The sequence below is a fragment of the Schistocerca gregaria genome, chromosome 9 (assembly GCF_023897955.1).
Source record: "Schistocerca gregaria isolate iqSchGreg1 chromosome 9, iqSchGreg1.2, whole genome shotgun sequence".
Lineage (NCBI taxonomy): Eukaryota > Metazoa > Arthropoda > Insecta > Orthoptera > Acrididae > Schistocerca > Schistocerca gregaria.
In genome coordinates, this window is record NC_064928.1 from 249,979,675 (window position 1) to 249,995,027 (window position 15,353).

Below are 15,353 nucleotides of genomic sequence, written 5' to 3' on the forward strand. Positions count from 1 at the left end.
TAACGCCAAACACCACCCTGTTCCGGACTGACAAATTCTTTGCGAACTTGGGGAATCGCAGAGCCGTCCATGAGGATCGACACGACGTAGCGAGCTTGGTAGCTGGCTGGCGCCGAATTGCAAAGGAGATACGGAATCCTAACGGCAAACCGCCTTTCACTGATTACTCAGGAGTTTAAATTCGGTCAACAGGTATACGAAATAGTAAACATCAAAATTCTGTCGCCCCTGGAAGTCGTTACATATATGATCTACAGTTACCGGTAAACAGGGGCTCTAAAATGCACACCTCAGGAGATATGAGCACATCTGCGCGCTACTGCGAAACTTAATTCCTTCTGCTGAATAAATCTGAACAATGATGTTCTGCATTCTTGTTTACTGTCTTATATCAATGTGGTGCTAAAATTTCTTAACGGATTGTCATTTTGTTAACTTCACTTAAAAGAGTATATGAAAAACTGTATTTACGTATATCTAAGACCATAAAAGTAACAGAAGCATGAATTATGAAATGGCGATGTATCTGAGAAATTTATCGACATTATTGTATCAAAGTACAAATCACATTATTTGTGATCGTTGACATATCTATGGAAGACGGACGTATGAGCAACCTTAAGACTATTAACGCCAAACACCACCCTGTTCCGGACTGACAAATTCTTTGCGAACTTGGGGAATCGCAGAGCCGTCCATGAGGATCGACACGACGTAGCGAGCTTGGTAGCTGGCTGGCGCCGAATTGCAAAGGAGATACGGAATCCTAACGGCAAACCGCCTTTCACTGATTACTCATCACAGTAGCGCTGAATAACGGTGTGGGGTTAGTGATTTATCCGTCCTGCGATAGGCTCCCGGTACGTACGCGCCACCCCTTCGAAAGACTTCATCTGGGACCTCGCTTGAACCGTCCTAGTCAGCACTCTCATTAGAAATCTGGCACTGCGTACAATTCCACATAAATTAACGTAATTGTGACGTCTGAGCACATGAGCGTAGCACCAGGCTTCCGAAAACATTCGTGCCGACTACTTGTATAGTAAATGTTCTGCGTGTATTTTTTCAAAGATTTCAAATACACGCTTTAATAACAATTTCGCGGTTAAAGCCCGAGAGCATGTGAATATCCACTGAAATATCTACGAATAACTGAGGCCTAGGAATAGGCAAACTCAAAACACGAGCTAGAGTGTTTCTACTGAGGACCTAAATGAGTATTTCGTCACATCGATATCTTTACTCGACCAACGCACAAGGGCGCAAACCATCTGTCCGCTGGAAGAATGGGTGATTTGTACATTCTAAGTTTTTTTTTTGTTTTTGTTTTTTTTTTTTTTTTTTTTTCCCAGGAGCCGGTAAGCCGTAATACAGTCCGTAAATCAACTGCACGAATTCATTCGGCAGCTGCAGGGCCCGATAATGCAACAGTGTAATGGTCAATTTACTCGGCGATCCTCTACTGCCAAAAACTACGGACATTTTTAACCATTCTCTGACCGTCAGCATATTTCCAACAGCCCGGAAGCAGGGACTCGTAAAACAACAATGCAAGAAAGAATCTGCCAAATACATAGTTCACAAACAGCTAACTGAATATTTAACATCAAATAATCTTTTAGATGTATAGCAATCCGGTTTCCGGCAAAATCACAGCATGGCGACAGCTCTTATGAAAGCGACTGACGAACTTAAAACAAACAACAGGCGATTATAATGTGCTTCTTCTATTACATCAAAGCTTTCTCCACTCTTAACTTTGACGTTCCACTTGCTAAACTCACAAGCCTTTTTTGAGTGCTGTATAGCGACATGAGTCGTATCTTACATCTTGCTAAGAGTGTGTAAAAAAAAAAAAAAAAAAAAAAAAAAAAAAAAAATCACAATATGGGGATCAGTATTGGGCCCCTTGCTCTTCATTACATATTAATCAAATGTCAACTGTTCTCTCCCACTGCGAATATCACCTATACGCTGACGATACTCAGTTATATCTACGTGCAAGTCCAACACACCCATCCAGCACGTAAACGCCAATTTAGTGAAAGGTGGGAATTTCAGGAGATGGGACCTGGATAAACTGACTAAATCAGAGGTTGCGCAGAGTTTCAGGGAGAGCATAAGGGATCAATTGACAGCAATGGGGGGAAGAAACGCAGTAGAAGAAGAATGGGTAGCACTGAGGGATGAAGTAGTGAAGGCAGCAGAGGATAAAGTAGGTAAAACGACGAGGGCTGCTAGAAATCCTTGGGTAACAAAAGAAATGTTGAATTTAATTGATGAAAGAAGAAAATATAAAAATGCAGTAAATGAAGCAGGCAAAAAGGAATACAAACGTCTAAAAAATGAGATCGACAGGAAGTGCAATATGGCTAAGCAGGGATGGCTAGAGGACAAATGTAAGGATGTAGAAGCTTATCTCACTAGGGGTAAGATAGATACTGCCTATAGGAAAAGTGGAGAGACCTTTGGAGAAAGGAGAACCACTTGCATGAATATCAAGAGCTTTGATGGAAACACAGGTCTAAGCAAAGAAGGGAAAGCAGAAAGCTGGAAGGAGTACACAGACGGTCTATACAAGGGCGACGTACTTGAGGACAATATTAGAGAGATAGAAGAGAATGTAGATGAAATGGGAGATATGATACTGCGTGAAGAGTTTGACAGAGCACTGAAAGACCTGAATCGAAACAAGGCCCTGGGAGTAGACAACATTCCATTGGAACTACTGACAGCCTTGGGGGAGCCAGTCCTGACAAAACTATACCATCCGGTGAGCAAGATGTATGAGACAAGCGAAATTCCTTCAGGCTTCAAGAAGAATATAATAATTCCAATCCCATAGAAAGCAGGTGTTGACAGATGTGAAAATTACCGAACTATCAGTTTAATATGTCACGGCTGCAAAATACTAACGCGAATTCTTTACAGACGAATGGAAAAACTGATAGAAGCTAACCTCGGGGAAGATCAGCTTGGATTCCGTAGAAATACTGGAACACGTGAGGCAATACTGACCCTACGACTTATCTTAGAAGAAAGATCAAGAAAAGGCAAACCTACGTTTCTAGCATTTGTAGACTTAGAGAAAGCTTTTGACTACGTTGATTGGAATACTCTCTTTCAAATTCTGAAGGTGGCGGGGGTAAAATACAGGGAGCGAAAGGCTATTTACACTTCATACAGAAACCAGGTGGCAGTTATAGTCAAGGGACATGAAAGGGAAGCAGTGGTTGGGAAGGGAGTGAGACAGGGTTTTGTAGTCTCTCTCCAATGTTATTCAGTCTGTATATTGAGCAAGCAGTAAAGGAAACAAAAGGAAAGTTCGGAGTAGGTATTAAAATCAATGGAGAAGAAATAAAAACTGTGAGGTTCGCCGATGACATTGTAATTCTGTCAGAGACGGCAAAGGACTTGGAAGAGCAGTTGAACGGTATGGACAGTGTCTTGAAAGGAGGATATAAAATGAACATCAACAAAAGCAAAACGAGGACAAAGGAATGTAGTCGAATTAAGTCTGGTGATGTTGAGGGAACTAGATTAGGAAATGAGACAAAGTAGTAGAGGAGTTTTGCTATTTGGGGAGCAAAATAACTGATGATGGTTGAAGTAGAAAGGATATAAAATGTAGACTGGCAATGGCAAGGAAAGCGTTTCTGAAGAAGAAAAAATTGCTAACATCGAGTATAGATCTAAATGTAAGGAAGTCGTTTCTGAAAGTAATTGTATGGAGTGTAGCTACGTACGGAAGGGAAACGTAGACGATAAATGGTTTGGACAATAAGAACATAGAAACTTTTGAAATGTGGTGCTACAGAAGAATGCTGAAGATTAAATGGGTGGATCACATAACTAATGATGAGGTATTGAATAGAATTGGGGAGAAGAGGAGCTTGTGGCACAACTTGTTTAGAAGAAGGGACCGGTTAGTAGGACATGTTCCGAGACATCGAGGGATCACCAATTTAGTATTGGAGGGCAGTGTGGAGGGTAAAAATCGTAGAGGGAGACCAAGAGATGAATACACTAAACAGATTCAGAAGGATGCAGGTTGCAGTAGGTACTGGGAGATGAAGTAGCTTGCACAGGATGGAGTAGCATGGAGAGCTGCATCAAACCTGTCTCAGGACTGAAGAGCACCACAACAACAACAACGTCAGTGTAGGCGCAGAACTTAGATCTGAAACTTATACAATATAAAACGAAACCAATCTTAGTCGCTCATGAAAGTGTTACTATGCCCTCGGTCAGAGCATCTCTTCCACTATTAAACCCAGACGATACAGAAATGACCCTTCCTTCCTTTGCAAAGAGCTTGGGGATAATTCTGGACCATTATTTAGGCTGGACGAACGCATAACCACAGTTGTAAGGTGTCCGGGTCACTTCACTCATAACATGAATACAAAAAACTATTTCCTTTCGAGCTTAAAAAGACGCTCGGAGAGACACTAACATTCCCCTCACTCGACTGTGGTTACACCGTTCTCCATTCTTGTATGGGGACTCACGCAGACTGGAACTGGCGACAAATGACTGTGTACGACACATCTGTGACGTATGTTTTTTCGGCCATATCACACCAGCCTACGAATAATTCTATCGTCCTCTCAATCACTGCACTCCCTTTTGCTTGTCTTCAACACTTACTCTCCTATTTCAACACCACGTTCTCAACAAAGTAAAATCACCTCTGCACCTTAAAGTCACACTGCCATGTCCTACCATTTCCTGCATCGGGAACCTGATTTTGGAACAATCTCCTTCAAAATGCCAGAGAAATTAAATACCTTCCAAGTTTCAAAAGACAGTTAATGGTCCACCTTCCGTTACAAAAGCCACCTCTCCCGCATTCTGTGTAGCTCACTATCGTCAATACCCCCCATCCCAACTTGTCCCTACCCCTGTCGGCAGATTTCTCTATTTATGTTATGTTCTTTCCGAACAGCTACTGTCACTGTCATTTCCATCTTCTCCTCTTCCTTTATCCATTACACTTCTGGTAACACTAAATATGGCGTCAAACGTGCTACGCTAATCTATACCATTATAAATGCCCTTTACTAATGTAGCCGGCTGCGGTGGCTGAGCGGTTCTAGGCGGAACCGCGCGACTGCTACGGTCGCAGGTTCGAATCCTGCCTCGGCATGGGTGTGTGTGATATCCTTGCTCCATCAGGACAAAGCTCCGAATATTTGCGCGGTACAGGGCTGAAACTTCTTTAGCACCCTCCTTACAGTCCAGACCTCGCTCCTTGTGACTTCGCACTGTTCCCGGATGTGAAAATGAAGCTGAAAGGAGCGCCTTTTTCAAATGGTGAGGGCCTCCTGAGGGCTTGGGACAGTGGGTCTGCCTTACTCCCTACAGGTTCAAAATGGTTCAAATGGCTCTGAGCACTATGGGACTTCACATCTGTGGTCGTCAGTCCCCTAGAACTTAGAACTATTTAAACCTAACTAACCTAAGGACATCACACACATCCATGCCCGAGGCAGGATTCGAACCTGCGACCGTAGCGGTCACGCGGTTCCAGACTGAAGCGCCTAGAACCGCACGCCACACCGGCCGGCCTCCCTACAGGAACTTGGGAGAACTGGTTTAGGGATTGGTTTCGGAGGACGGAGAGGTGTATTCATTGTGGCGAAAAAATAAATAAATAAAGCTGTGTTACAAAACTTTCCTTGTACCTGAGACGAATAAGAGAAGCCACCGCCGGGTAATTGTGTAGAGGCAATCCAGTTGTGCAAGCGCGCGTCTCAGTCTGCCGCAAACTAACTTCTCGACACTGCGGTACACCAACTTACCTAAGTTTGTGTCATTATTTGCGCCGCACAAATTACTGTAAACAGACTGTGTGTACGGGAAAGCAATCCAATTTGACATAAATGTACGGAGGTTTATGAAGTCTTTGTTTGGGGTCGCAATTTAAAAAATCGCTGTCGTACCTGCACCTTATGTTCTGGTGACGCCCTAAGACCAATATCCTTAGATAGGTTTACTACATAACTCTAGCCTGTTGAAGTTATGAACATACGGAATATGTTCCCAGATATGTGAGTGGCTCTAAGACTCTTTAAGTAATATATTCCAGTATTTTGTTCTTGACGGTAAGTGTTCATTAGAGACAAGGGCACCGACAATAATGCCCCAGGGAAGACACATACTGGACACTATTACCGCTCGCGTTATTATCTCTCTATATACAAACGATGTGGCGGACAGGATGGACTGCAATCTGCGGTTGTTTGCTGATGACGCTGTGTTTCACTGGAAGGTGTCCAACTTGACTAACTGTACGAGGGTACGAGATGAATTAAGCAAAATTTTTAACTGGTGTGATGAATAGCAGCTAACACAAAATGTATGTTAATGCGGATGAGTAGGGAAAACAGAAGTCTAGTGTTTGGACACAACATCAGTAGTGTACTGGTTGACACAGTCACGTCGTTTAAATATCTGGGCGTAACGTTGTAAAGCGATATGAAGGAACGAGCATGGAGGATTGTAGTAGGGAAAGCGAATGGTCGACTTCACTTTATTGGGACAATTGTGGGCGAGTGCGGTTCATCTGTAAAGAAGACACATATTGGACACTACAACCTATTATTGAGTACCGCTCGAGTGTTTGGGATCCACACCAAGTCAGATTAAAGGAAGACGTTGAAACAATCCACAGGCGGGCTCCTAGATCATTTACTGGTGGGCTCGAACAACACAGAATTATTGCGAAGATTCGTGGGAACTCAGATGTGAATCCTGGAGGGAAAGCGGCATTCTTTTCGGGAAGCACTGTTGAGAAAATTTAGAGAACCGGCATTTGAAGCTGACTGCCGAAAGATTCTGTTGCCGCCAAAATACATTGCGCGCAAGAACCACATGTGTAGGAATCTGGGCTCACACTGAGTCATACGGACAGTCGTTTTTCCCTCATTCTGTCTGCGAGTGGAAGAGGAAAGGACACTACTAGCAGTGGCACAGCGTACTCTCCGCCACGCACCGTACAGTGGTTTGTAGAGTAGGTATGTAGATGTAGAAGCTGCTTTTACATCTAATGATTCCAGGGCGTCACGAACCAAGTGTTGATTTATATGTACTGGGAAGTTCTGCATCCAGCCAAACCCGGTGTGATTTTCAACAGACCTGTACCGTAAGAAGCATTGGATTCCTTAGTATATTAACGTGATTACGAATACTGGCGCTTAAAAGAATGCCATTTCACTGTCGATCAAACCGCCTAAAATGTGCGATACTGACAATCCATATTGCCTGCAATAAACACGGGCACGTCCCCTGCTGTAAAAGCAGTCTTACCAAAGGAAGGCTGGTGTAATTCGGTCGAAACGTTGGTTTTATAGTTTATACCATGGCCGTTTAATAAGTAATGTAACACTTTTTCAAAAAACAGCTTGGCCGTATTCCGATACACCATATTATTCCCATATTCTTTTGGCTACAAAACCCTGGTTTATAATACAGTCTCCGTTCAATTCGACGGCCTTACGCCACCTTACTCAGAGGGCCTGTATACCGGCATGGTACCTCCCCAGTAGCCAACATAGGAGCCAAAGTCTTGCTGCATGAATAACCTCCCTACCATCCACGTATTGGTTCCCGCAGAGTGCATGCTTCACTGGGGCAAACGGATGGACGTCGGAAGGCGCGAGATCCAGGCTGTAGGGTGGGCAGACTTGAGGGAGGTCTTGTGCGGTGATGGAGAAGTTCGTTTGCATTTTCCTGAGTCACGGCTGTGTGTGTCCAGTCAGCACGCGTGACATCGGACAGGTTGGCGACGTTGTTGTAATGCTGACACGCCTCGCCCAACGACTCACCTCGCTTTTGTTCACTGCCAAGCCTCCGCACTCATTGTACAAGCATCGGTGAATACCAGTGATGCTCTGGTTTCCGCAAAAAAAAAATCAACGCCTGGAACGCGTTTTTATAAATCTCCGATATGCGTGCATGGAGGTTTGTGAGGCCCGTATCGAATGCCAACGAAAGTCGATAGCAGTTCCCGCTGTCGTCGATACTGCGCGTGACAAAATTACGTGACGTTTGCCGGAAATTGTACCATGTGCGGGCAAGATAATGTTTTTCTCATTATACGGAGGATCGTTTCAACATTAGTGACTCTCCACGATCGGGAAGATGAAGATCGTTTAAACGCATTAATCCACAATGATTCATGTCAATGTAATCGAGAACTGGCAAATGTGACGAACTGTGATCATTCTACCATCGTGCGACATTAGCATCCAATATGGAAGGTTCGAGAATCGGGTGTTTTGAGTACCGCATGCTGTAAGCCGAAATCACAAAAATCAGCGGATGGCCATACGTGCAACTCTGCTTGATCATCATCTATAGGCTCGTGAACAACACCGAATATTCCTGCCCGGTGCCGTTACTGGTGACGAGAAATGATGTCTTTACGCTAACATAAGGAACAGAAACAAACGGTTGAGGCCAAACAAAGCAGCAACTCCCCACACAAAAGACCTACTGGCACCCCACAAAAGACGATGTTCTGCATCTGGTGGAACAGCGACGGTGTGCTGTACTACGGATTGCTTCTCTGAGCTGTCAACAGCTGAGACGTCTTGCAAATCTTAGAACAACGACCAGAAAGACTGCGTGATGTGATGTTACTCCATGATGATGTCCGTCCATACTCTGCTAGACAGACAAAAACACTAACAAGTAGGAATTGGGTTGGAAAGTCATTCCGCACCCACCTCATTCACCTTATCTTGCGCCCTGAGATTTTCACCTTTTCCGTTCTCTATGGAACAACCTTCAAGGAACTTCCCTCCGGATGAAAATGCATTCCGAACAGGTATAGACTAGTTCTTCGCCTGAAAACCGACATTTCTACAGTCGCGGGATCGAAAGTACTCCGACGTTGTTGGCAGACTGTGGTAAATAGTGAAAGAGAATACATTATATATGAATAGGGGAAGTGTCTATTATGTGTATCTGTTGTGTTTATTAAAGTCATAGAAAAAAAAGCCAAGAACTTATGCACCAACCCCATATATGAATCCTTCACCACGCGATGTACGCTGACTTACCGAGTGAACACGAGTTTTTTTTTTTTAACCAACCAAAATCAAAAAGTGGTTGAAGTGCGCTAAGGTCACTTGCGGTAAGTCTCCTTGCCCATCTCTGCACCGCTCCACTACGAATCATACAAAAAAATTAAAAATAAAGCTATTTTATCAGTAGTGCATGGAGCGCGGGAAGACTTTAAATGCCTCTGCGCGTGCTGTGACTAAAATAACCTTTGCCTCACGATCCCTATGTGAGCGATACATCGGAGGTTCAAGTACATGCCTGGAGCCGTCACAAAGTCATTTCCTGAAACTTTACTAGTAGATTTTCTCAAGGCAGTTTAAATTTATGTTCAAGAATCTGCCAGTCCAGTTTCTTCGCCATCTCTGTGGCACTCTCCAACAGGTCAAACAAACCTGTGACCATTCGTGCTGCCCTTCACTGTATACGTCCGATGTTCCCCACTGTTCAATCTGATGGTCACACACACTTGACCAATATTCTAAGATAAAACGACGAAGTGATTTGAAAGCATTCCCCTTTCTAGACAGACTCCATTCTGACAGTAACTTGCCGATGAATCAAAGTCTGCCATATGGATAACCTACAATTGGGGCTAAGTGATCGTCCCATTTCATTTCATATCTCAGTCATTTATTGCACTCCACTCAGGAATTTCTAGGAGCTGACGGATTCCATTTGCGACTCACTGACACTGAAGGCAAGGGATACAACAATTTTCCTTTTTTCTGTACAGATGTGACTATTTTTGGGCTGCCTTCTTTGCGGTCGTATTTCATCACACGCAACTTCAGAACCTGCAAAAGTTTTATACGATTAATAGTTCACCTGAAAATAGGCCTCTAACAAAGCAAAACTACGATAATGGAATGTGGTCGAATTAAATCAGGTGATGCTGACTGAATCAGATTAGGAAATGAGGCACTTAGAGTAGTAAATGAGTTTTCCTATTTGGGGAGCAAAATAACTGATGATTGTTGAAGTATAGAGGATACAAAAAGTAGACTGGCAATGGCAAGGAAAGCGTTTCTGAATAAGAGAAATTTGTTAGCATCGGGTATAGATTTACGTGTCAGGAATTCTTTTCTGGCAGTATTTGGGGTGTAGCCATGTATGGATATGAAACACGGACAATAATAGTGTAGACTAGAAGAGAATAGAAGCATTCGAAATGTTTAGAGAAGAATGCTGAAGATTTGATGGGTACATCACGTAACAAGGTGGTACTGACGAGAATTGGGGAGAAAAAGGAATTTCTGGCACAACTTGACTAGAAGAGGGATCGACTGGGTAGGACATATTCTGGGACATCAAGGGACCATGAATTTAGTATTGGAGGACAGTGTGGAGGGTAAAAATCATACATGGAAACCAAGAGATGAATACACTAGGCAGTGTCAGAAAGATGTAGGTTGCAATAGTTACTTGGAGATGAAGAAGCCTGCACACGATTCGAGCAGCATGGACAGCTGCATCAAACCAGTCTCTGGACTGAAGACCACACCACCACCACCAACAACAACTAGGCCAATGGAGCCATCTCAGGCTGAGCAAAAAGTTCGCTACTGGTACTGGCGAGGAATAATAATACGTTTCTGAAATATGTCACGAATTCAGTATTTGGTAGAGACTGTAAAAAGTATTTAAAAACTGTTGAAAGGACGTCAACGGTCCACTTGTATCTGTCAACAGTTCTATCTTTGATACAACAATTATACGCAAATATCAACCGCACTTCATTGTTGCCCTGTTACGGCACAGACAACGAGTATTTGAATTTGATCGCACTTTTCATACATGACATCGTGAGTGCCATGGATAAAAGTGCTCAAATAGATGAAGTATTTCTTGGTTCCCGAAAGTGAAATCTGGGACTGGACTGAGGATTTATTGGTAGGGAGGACGCAGCATGATATCTTTGATGCAGAGACATCGAGAGATGTAGGAGTTACTTCACGTGTGACCCAGAGAAACGTGATCGGACCCTTGCTGTTCATGTTGCATGTTAATAACTTTCCAGGCAGTGTTAGTAGTAATATATGACTCTTTTTTCGCACGATACGGTGATACAAGGCGAAGAACTGTCTGAGAAAAGCTGCACAAATATTCAGTCGGACCTTGGTAAGATTTCAAAGTAATGTAAATAGGGCAACTTGGTTCAAAAATTCAGAAGAGTAAAACTGCGCACTTCACAAAACGAAAAAAAGTGGTATCCTATGATTATGCAGCAGAAGCTGGATTATCCGACCTTCGATTAACCGACTACTCAGATTATTCGACCAATCGTGTGCGCTCCGCGCCTAACAGCGTGCCAACATTGTCGATCGATTTTACTCAAGAAACCAACCATACCGTGGGACTGTATTGCTGACAAGACCCAAGACACGCCTCTCATTCTGAACTTCCACAAGGTGACATAAAAGCTATGTTTTCGCCCCGACCCCCTTTCCCTCAACCAATGGACAAGGGTGTTACTGAGTGGTTAAAACGACGTTATAGAAGGAAATATGTCAGCGCTTTGCTAGAGAAAACAATGAAACGCTTCAACACAAAAGACGCAGTTTAGAGAGCTGCTCGAGAATTTAAGAAAACTATTCTTCAAAAAAACGTCGCAAGAGATTCGCCCTAGTATAAATCAAGAGCAAGAACTTCCAGAAACTAATGAGCCAGGCATTGCACACTTAATAACTGATTTTTAAACTCTTCAGAATGATGTAAAGCCTGCTGATGTAGAGGAATGGTTAGCGGAAGGTAACCTTGTTGCTGTTATGGATCTGGTCATCGGTCTTGTTTTACAACAGTAAAATGTTGAGTAAAGAGAAGTCAGATGATGAAAAACGCGAATAAGACGAAAAGATCAGCCACTCTGTAGCAAATGATGCGTTCGAAACTGTCCTCAAAAGTTTGGACTAGGACCCAACCGCTATAACTTTGAACACATTGTGACCAAAGAATTGGAGTGATCCAGCCACAAAATCAGGTTTAAGAAATCGAAACAAAAAAATTTTGCACATTTTCTTAAACAGATTTTCAATGTCTACAATTTTCTGTTTTGCTCTCTCTTTGTTAGAAACATTTTTTTTTCTTAATTTTGATTCGCTACATCATTTTGAGTCCTATAAATGACATGATTCCTTCTTCTCTGATTATCCGACCTTTACGGCGTTCCGTCAAGCCACTGTCCCCTAAACTGCCGGTTAAATCGAGGTTCTGCTGTAATATCACTGAGTCACAGTTGGAATCGGTCAACTTATACTAACAGTTGTGCGTGACAGTGCGTGGGGACTGGAACGATCTCATAGTCACTCGTACGGCCCGTCGTAGAATATTGCTGAAATATGTGGGATCCGTATACAGAGGACGACAGCAATAATTGTCACGAATTTATTTGATCCATGGGTGACTGTCGCAGAGCCGATGGGGAAACTGAACTGGCACGCTTCATGATAAATTATCCAGAGCAAGCCTACTCACAAGGGTTCAACAAGTGACTTGTTGGCTCTAGGAATATACTACAAGCTCCAATTATCGCTCACGTAGGGATCGCGAGAGCAGCGCACACGGAGGCATTTAAGCATTCTTTCCGCACTCCATGCATGAATGAGATGGGAAGGAGCCCTAATAACTGGTGCAGTTGGCCTTACCCTCGCTGTGCACTTCACACTGGTCTGCAGACCTTGGATGTCGTTTGAGGCGAGTAGCATAAAAGCTGTGACTTCAGTAGCAAACCACTGATAGCCAGAAACTGAATACGCCACCATTTAAACAATTTATAATTTACTCTGACTGTGGACTAATTTTTCAAAAATTCATAATAAAAAATAAAAAAAGGAACTAGATCACGGATGCGGAAACAAGTCAGTGAAGTGCGTGTATCGTTAAGTAATTGTGTTTAGTGTGTTCAGTTCTTGGGCTTAGACCCTTCGCGACACGCTGGGCAACACCTGGTTCCCTTACGACCGTTAAAAACTGACTACAAGACGCCGTCTGCGAACATCGCAGCTCGCCGCTGGATGCAAGGGCTGAAAGGACAAAGAAGCGAGGGGTGGGGGTAGAAGGGGCCAGTAACCGGCATCCAAACACGGAGAGCACACACCATTCTTCTATCAGAGCTTCCGAATTTCGCAGACTGTGACCAGTATGTGAATGTAACCGAGGCAAGGTCACTACAACCAGCCTTCTTCACTGACTAATGTAAAGGTACGACATCTTACAAAACTTTGTCGTAGACAAGACTTCGCCGCAGCTGCCGTGCGTGTGTGCGTGCGTGTGCGACAGTGCTATGTACAAAAGTCAAAGGCCGAGGAATTCACAATAACAGGTAAAAATCCAGTGATTTAGGGTGCAGTAAATGACAGGCGAACTAGCACAAGTGTGGAAAATACGATAAGAGTAATAATATGCAGGCGCTTCTGCACACGTTTACCTGTCACTTCCTGTGAACACACGTCGAGTTCGGATAAATTGTCAGTTCGCGTAAACAGACCACGCTCCAACCATGCGGTTACTCTCGTTTATTTCTGACAGAAGGTGAGGACAGACGAACCCCAATCCCCCTCCTTTACCAATCGTATTTTTTTTATAGATAATCTGTTATGTATGTGCGACGTAACTTGCGACCAAACTAACTGTCGGAGTTACGTCAATTATCCATTACATGCGTGCTGAATTTATCTATTTCGGCTACTTATAAAGAAAAACTACACAAATATCAATCAATTGTTGTCTACAACGGACTGCTCATGAACCCGGTGCTTGATTTGTAAAAATACAGGTGCCGGTACTGTAACCTTCCCAGCACGTAGCGTCAAATCCATCACTGCCTAAACCAGTCACAACAGCAGGATTCACAATTTTGTGATACTGGACGTATATTACAGCGGAATATTCATTTTGCATTCACATTTATTTGTTGGCTTCGTAAAATCATAAACTGTCATCATCTAACCTAATTCAGATGTAGATCCACATGAGGTGCCCAAACTGTGCTTCGAAAAACACCAGGTTCCGCAGGACGAGAGTAAATGTTCCGCAAACAACTATTAATAAAATGTTTTTCTTCAATATAACGATATTATTTTTGTATAATTTTATTGTGTTATCAGTTGTGTTCAAAAACTGAAGCTATAACTGAGTGAAACAAATTTTTCTCGTTTTTTACATTTCATTAACCTTCAAAATAATATGTTCAGTTAAAGTAACAGCAACTCTAAGAATTCCACTGGAGGAAATGTCTGGGAACCCCTGGTCTGCATCACACATCATCCATGCAGGTTTTAGCTGTAGTAGTGTTGGTAGATTGATTTAAACACTGGAACGTACAGGGCTGGAAAAACACAAGATGGAAAGGATAGAGTGCTACTCACAACACAGAAATGCAGTCATGGACAGACACAGCGAAAAGAATGCTAGAAATGTTCAGCTCCCAAACTACATACAACCTTCACCAGAAGTGGAAAACACAACTGACACACACATGGTCACTGACATCTCCAGGTACTGAGGCCCAACTGCCAATCCTGAAATGACACTGGCCATATATTGTGTGTGTGTGGGGGGGGGGGGGGGGGGGGGGGGTCAAATTCATGACCATCGTACACATAGGAAAATTAGAATTGCTACAGGGTGTCACTAATGGCTGAAAGGAAAGCAACTGTATTCACACACCAATTTCTTACCAGAACTAAAGGTTGTTCCTACATGCCATAATAATTTGCAAATGGATAATGGTACATTTTATTTGATGCTTCTATTGCTATTTTCTCCCCTGGTCGAGAAGAAAGAAAAGGTCCTACTGGTACGACACTAATCATCTCACCCACTTCACAGACCATAAAAAATAACTAAAACTTAATTCTTTCTTGTGACTGGAAGATGTTATAGACTTCAGATTTCCTACAAAATAACCTTCCAATAAATGGTTCTAATACTATTACTGAGTGATATAGTATAGTCATTGGCATGCACAACCCTAATTTGGGAGGTCTGTCCAGCCATCTAAATTAGTATTTTTGTAATTTTCCTAAGTCACTTAAGGCAAATGTCAGAACAATTCCTTTGGAAAGGAGATGTCGGATTTCTTCCTCTCGCATCTGAGTTTGTGATCCACCAGTCACAACATCCTTGTGACCAAGGCATTTAAATCTTTTTCTCTTCCCATTCTTCCCCAGTATTGTTTATTTCGGAAATCACAGTCCATTTGTCAGCAGCCAAGTTCTATTTCTTTCGGTTTTTCTGTAAATTTTTCATACAGTCCCATTCAGTTCTCCTACCAATTGAGATAA

General features: G+C 42.9%; 2 protein-coding genes across 2 annotated transcripts in view; one reads left to right on the forward strand and one right to left on the reverse strand.

Annotated features, from left to right (window-relative positions):
* Positions 1-15,353, reverse strand: part of LOC126291653 (G patch domain-containing protein 2) — a 146,609-nt gene that overhangs the window by 114,757 nt on the left and 16,499 nt on the right. The gene's annotated exons all lie outside the window — the stretch shown is intronic.
* Positions 13,149-15,353, forward strand: part of LOC126291654 (uncharacterized) — a 48,962-nt gene continuing 46,757 nt past the window's right edge. Inside the window, exon 1 of the mRNA XM_049985223.1 lies at positions 13,149-13,269. The gene's annotated coding sequence lies outside the window, so the exon portion shown is untranslated. The remainder of the gene's footprint in view (positions 13,270-15,353) is intronic.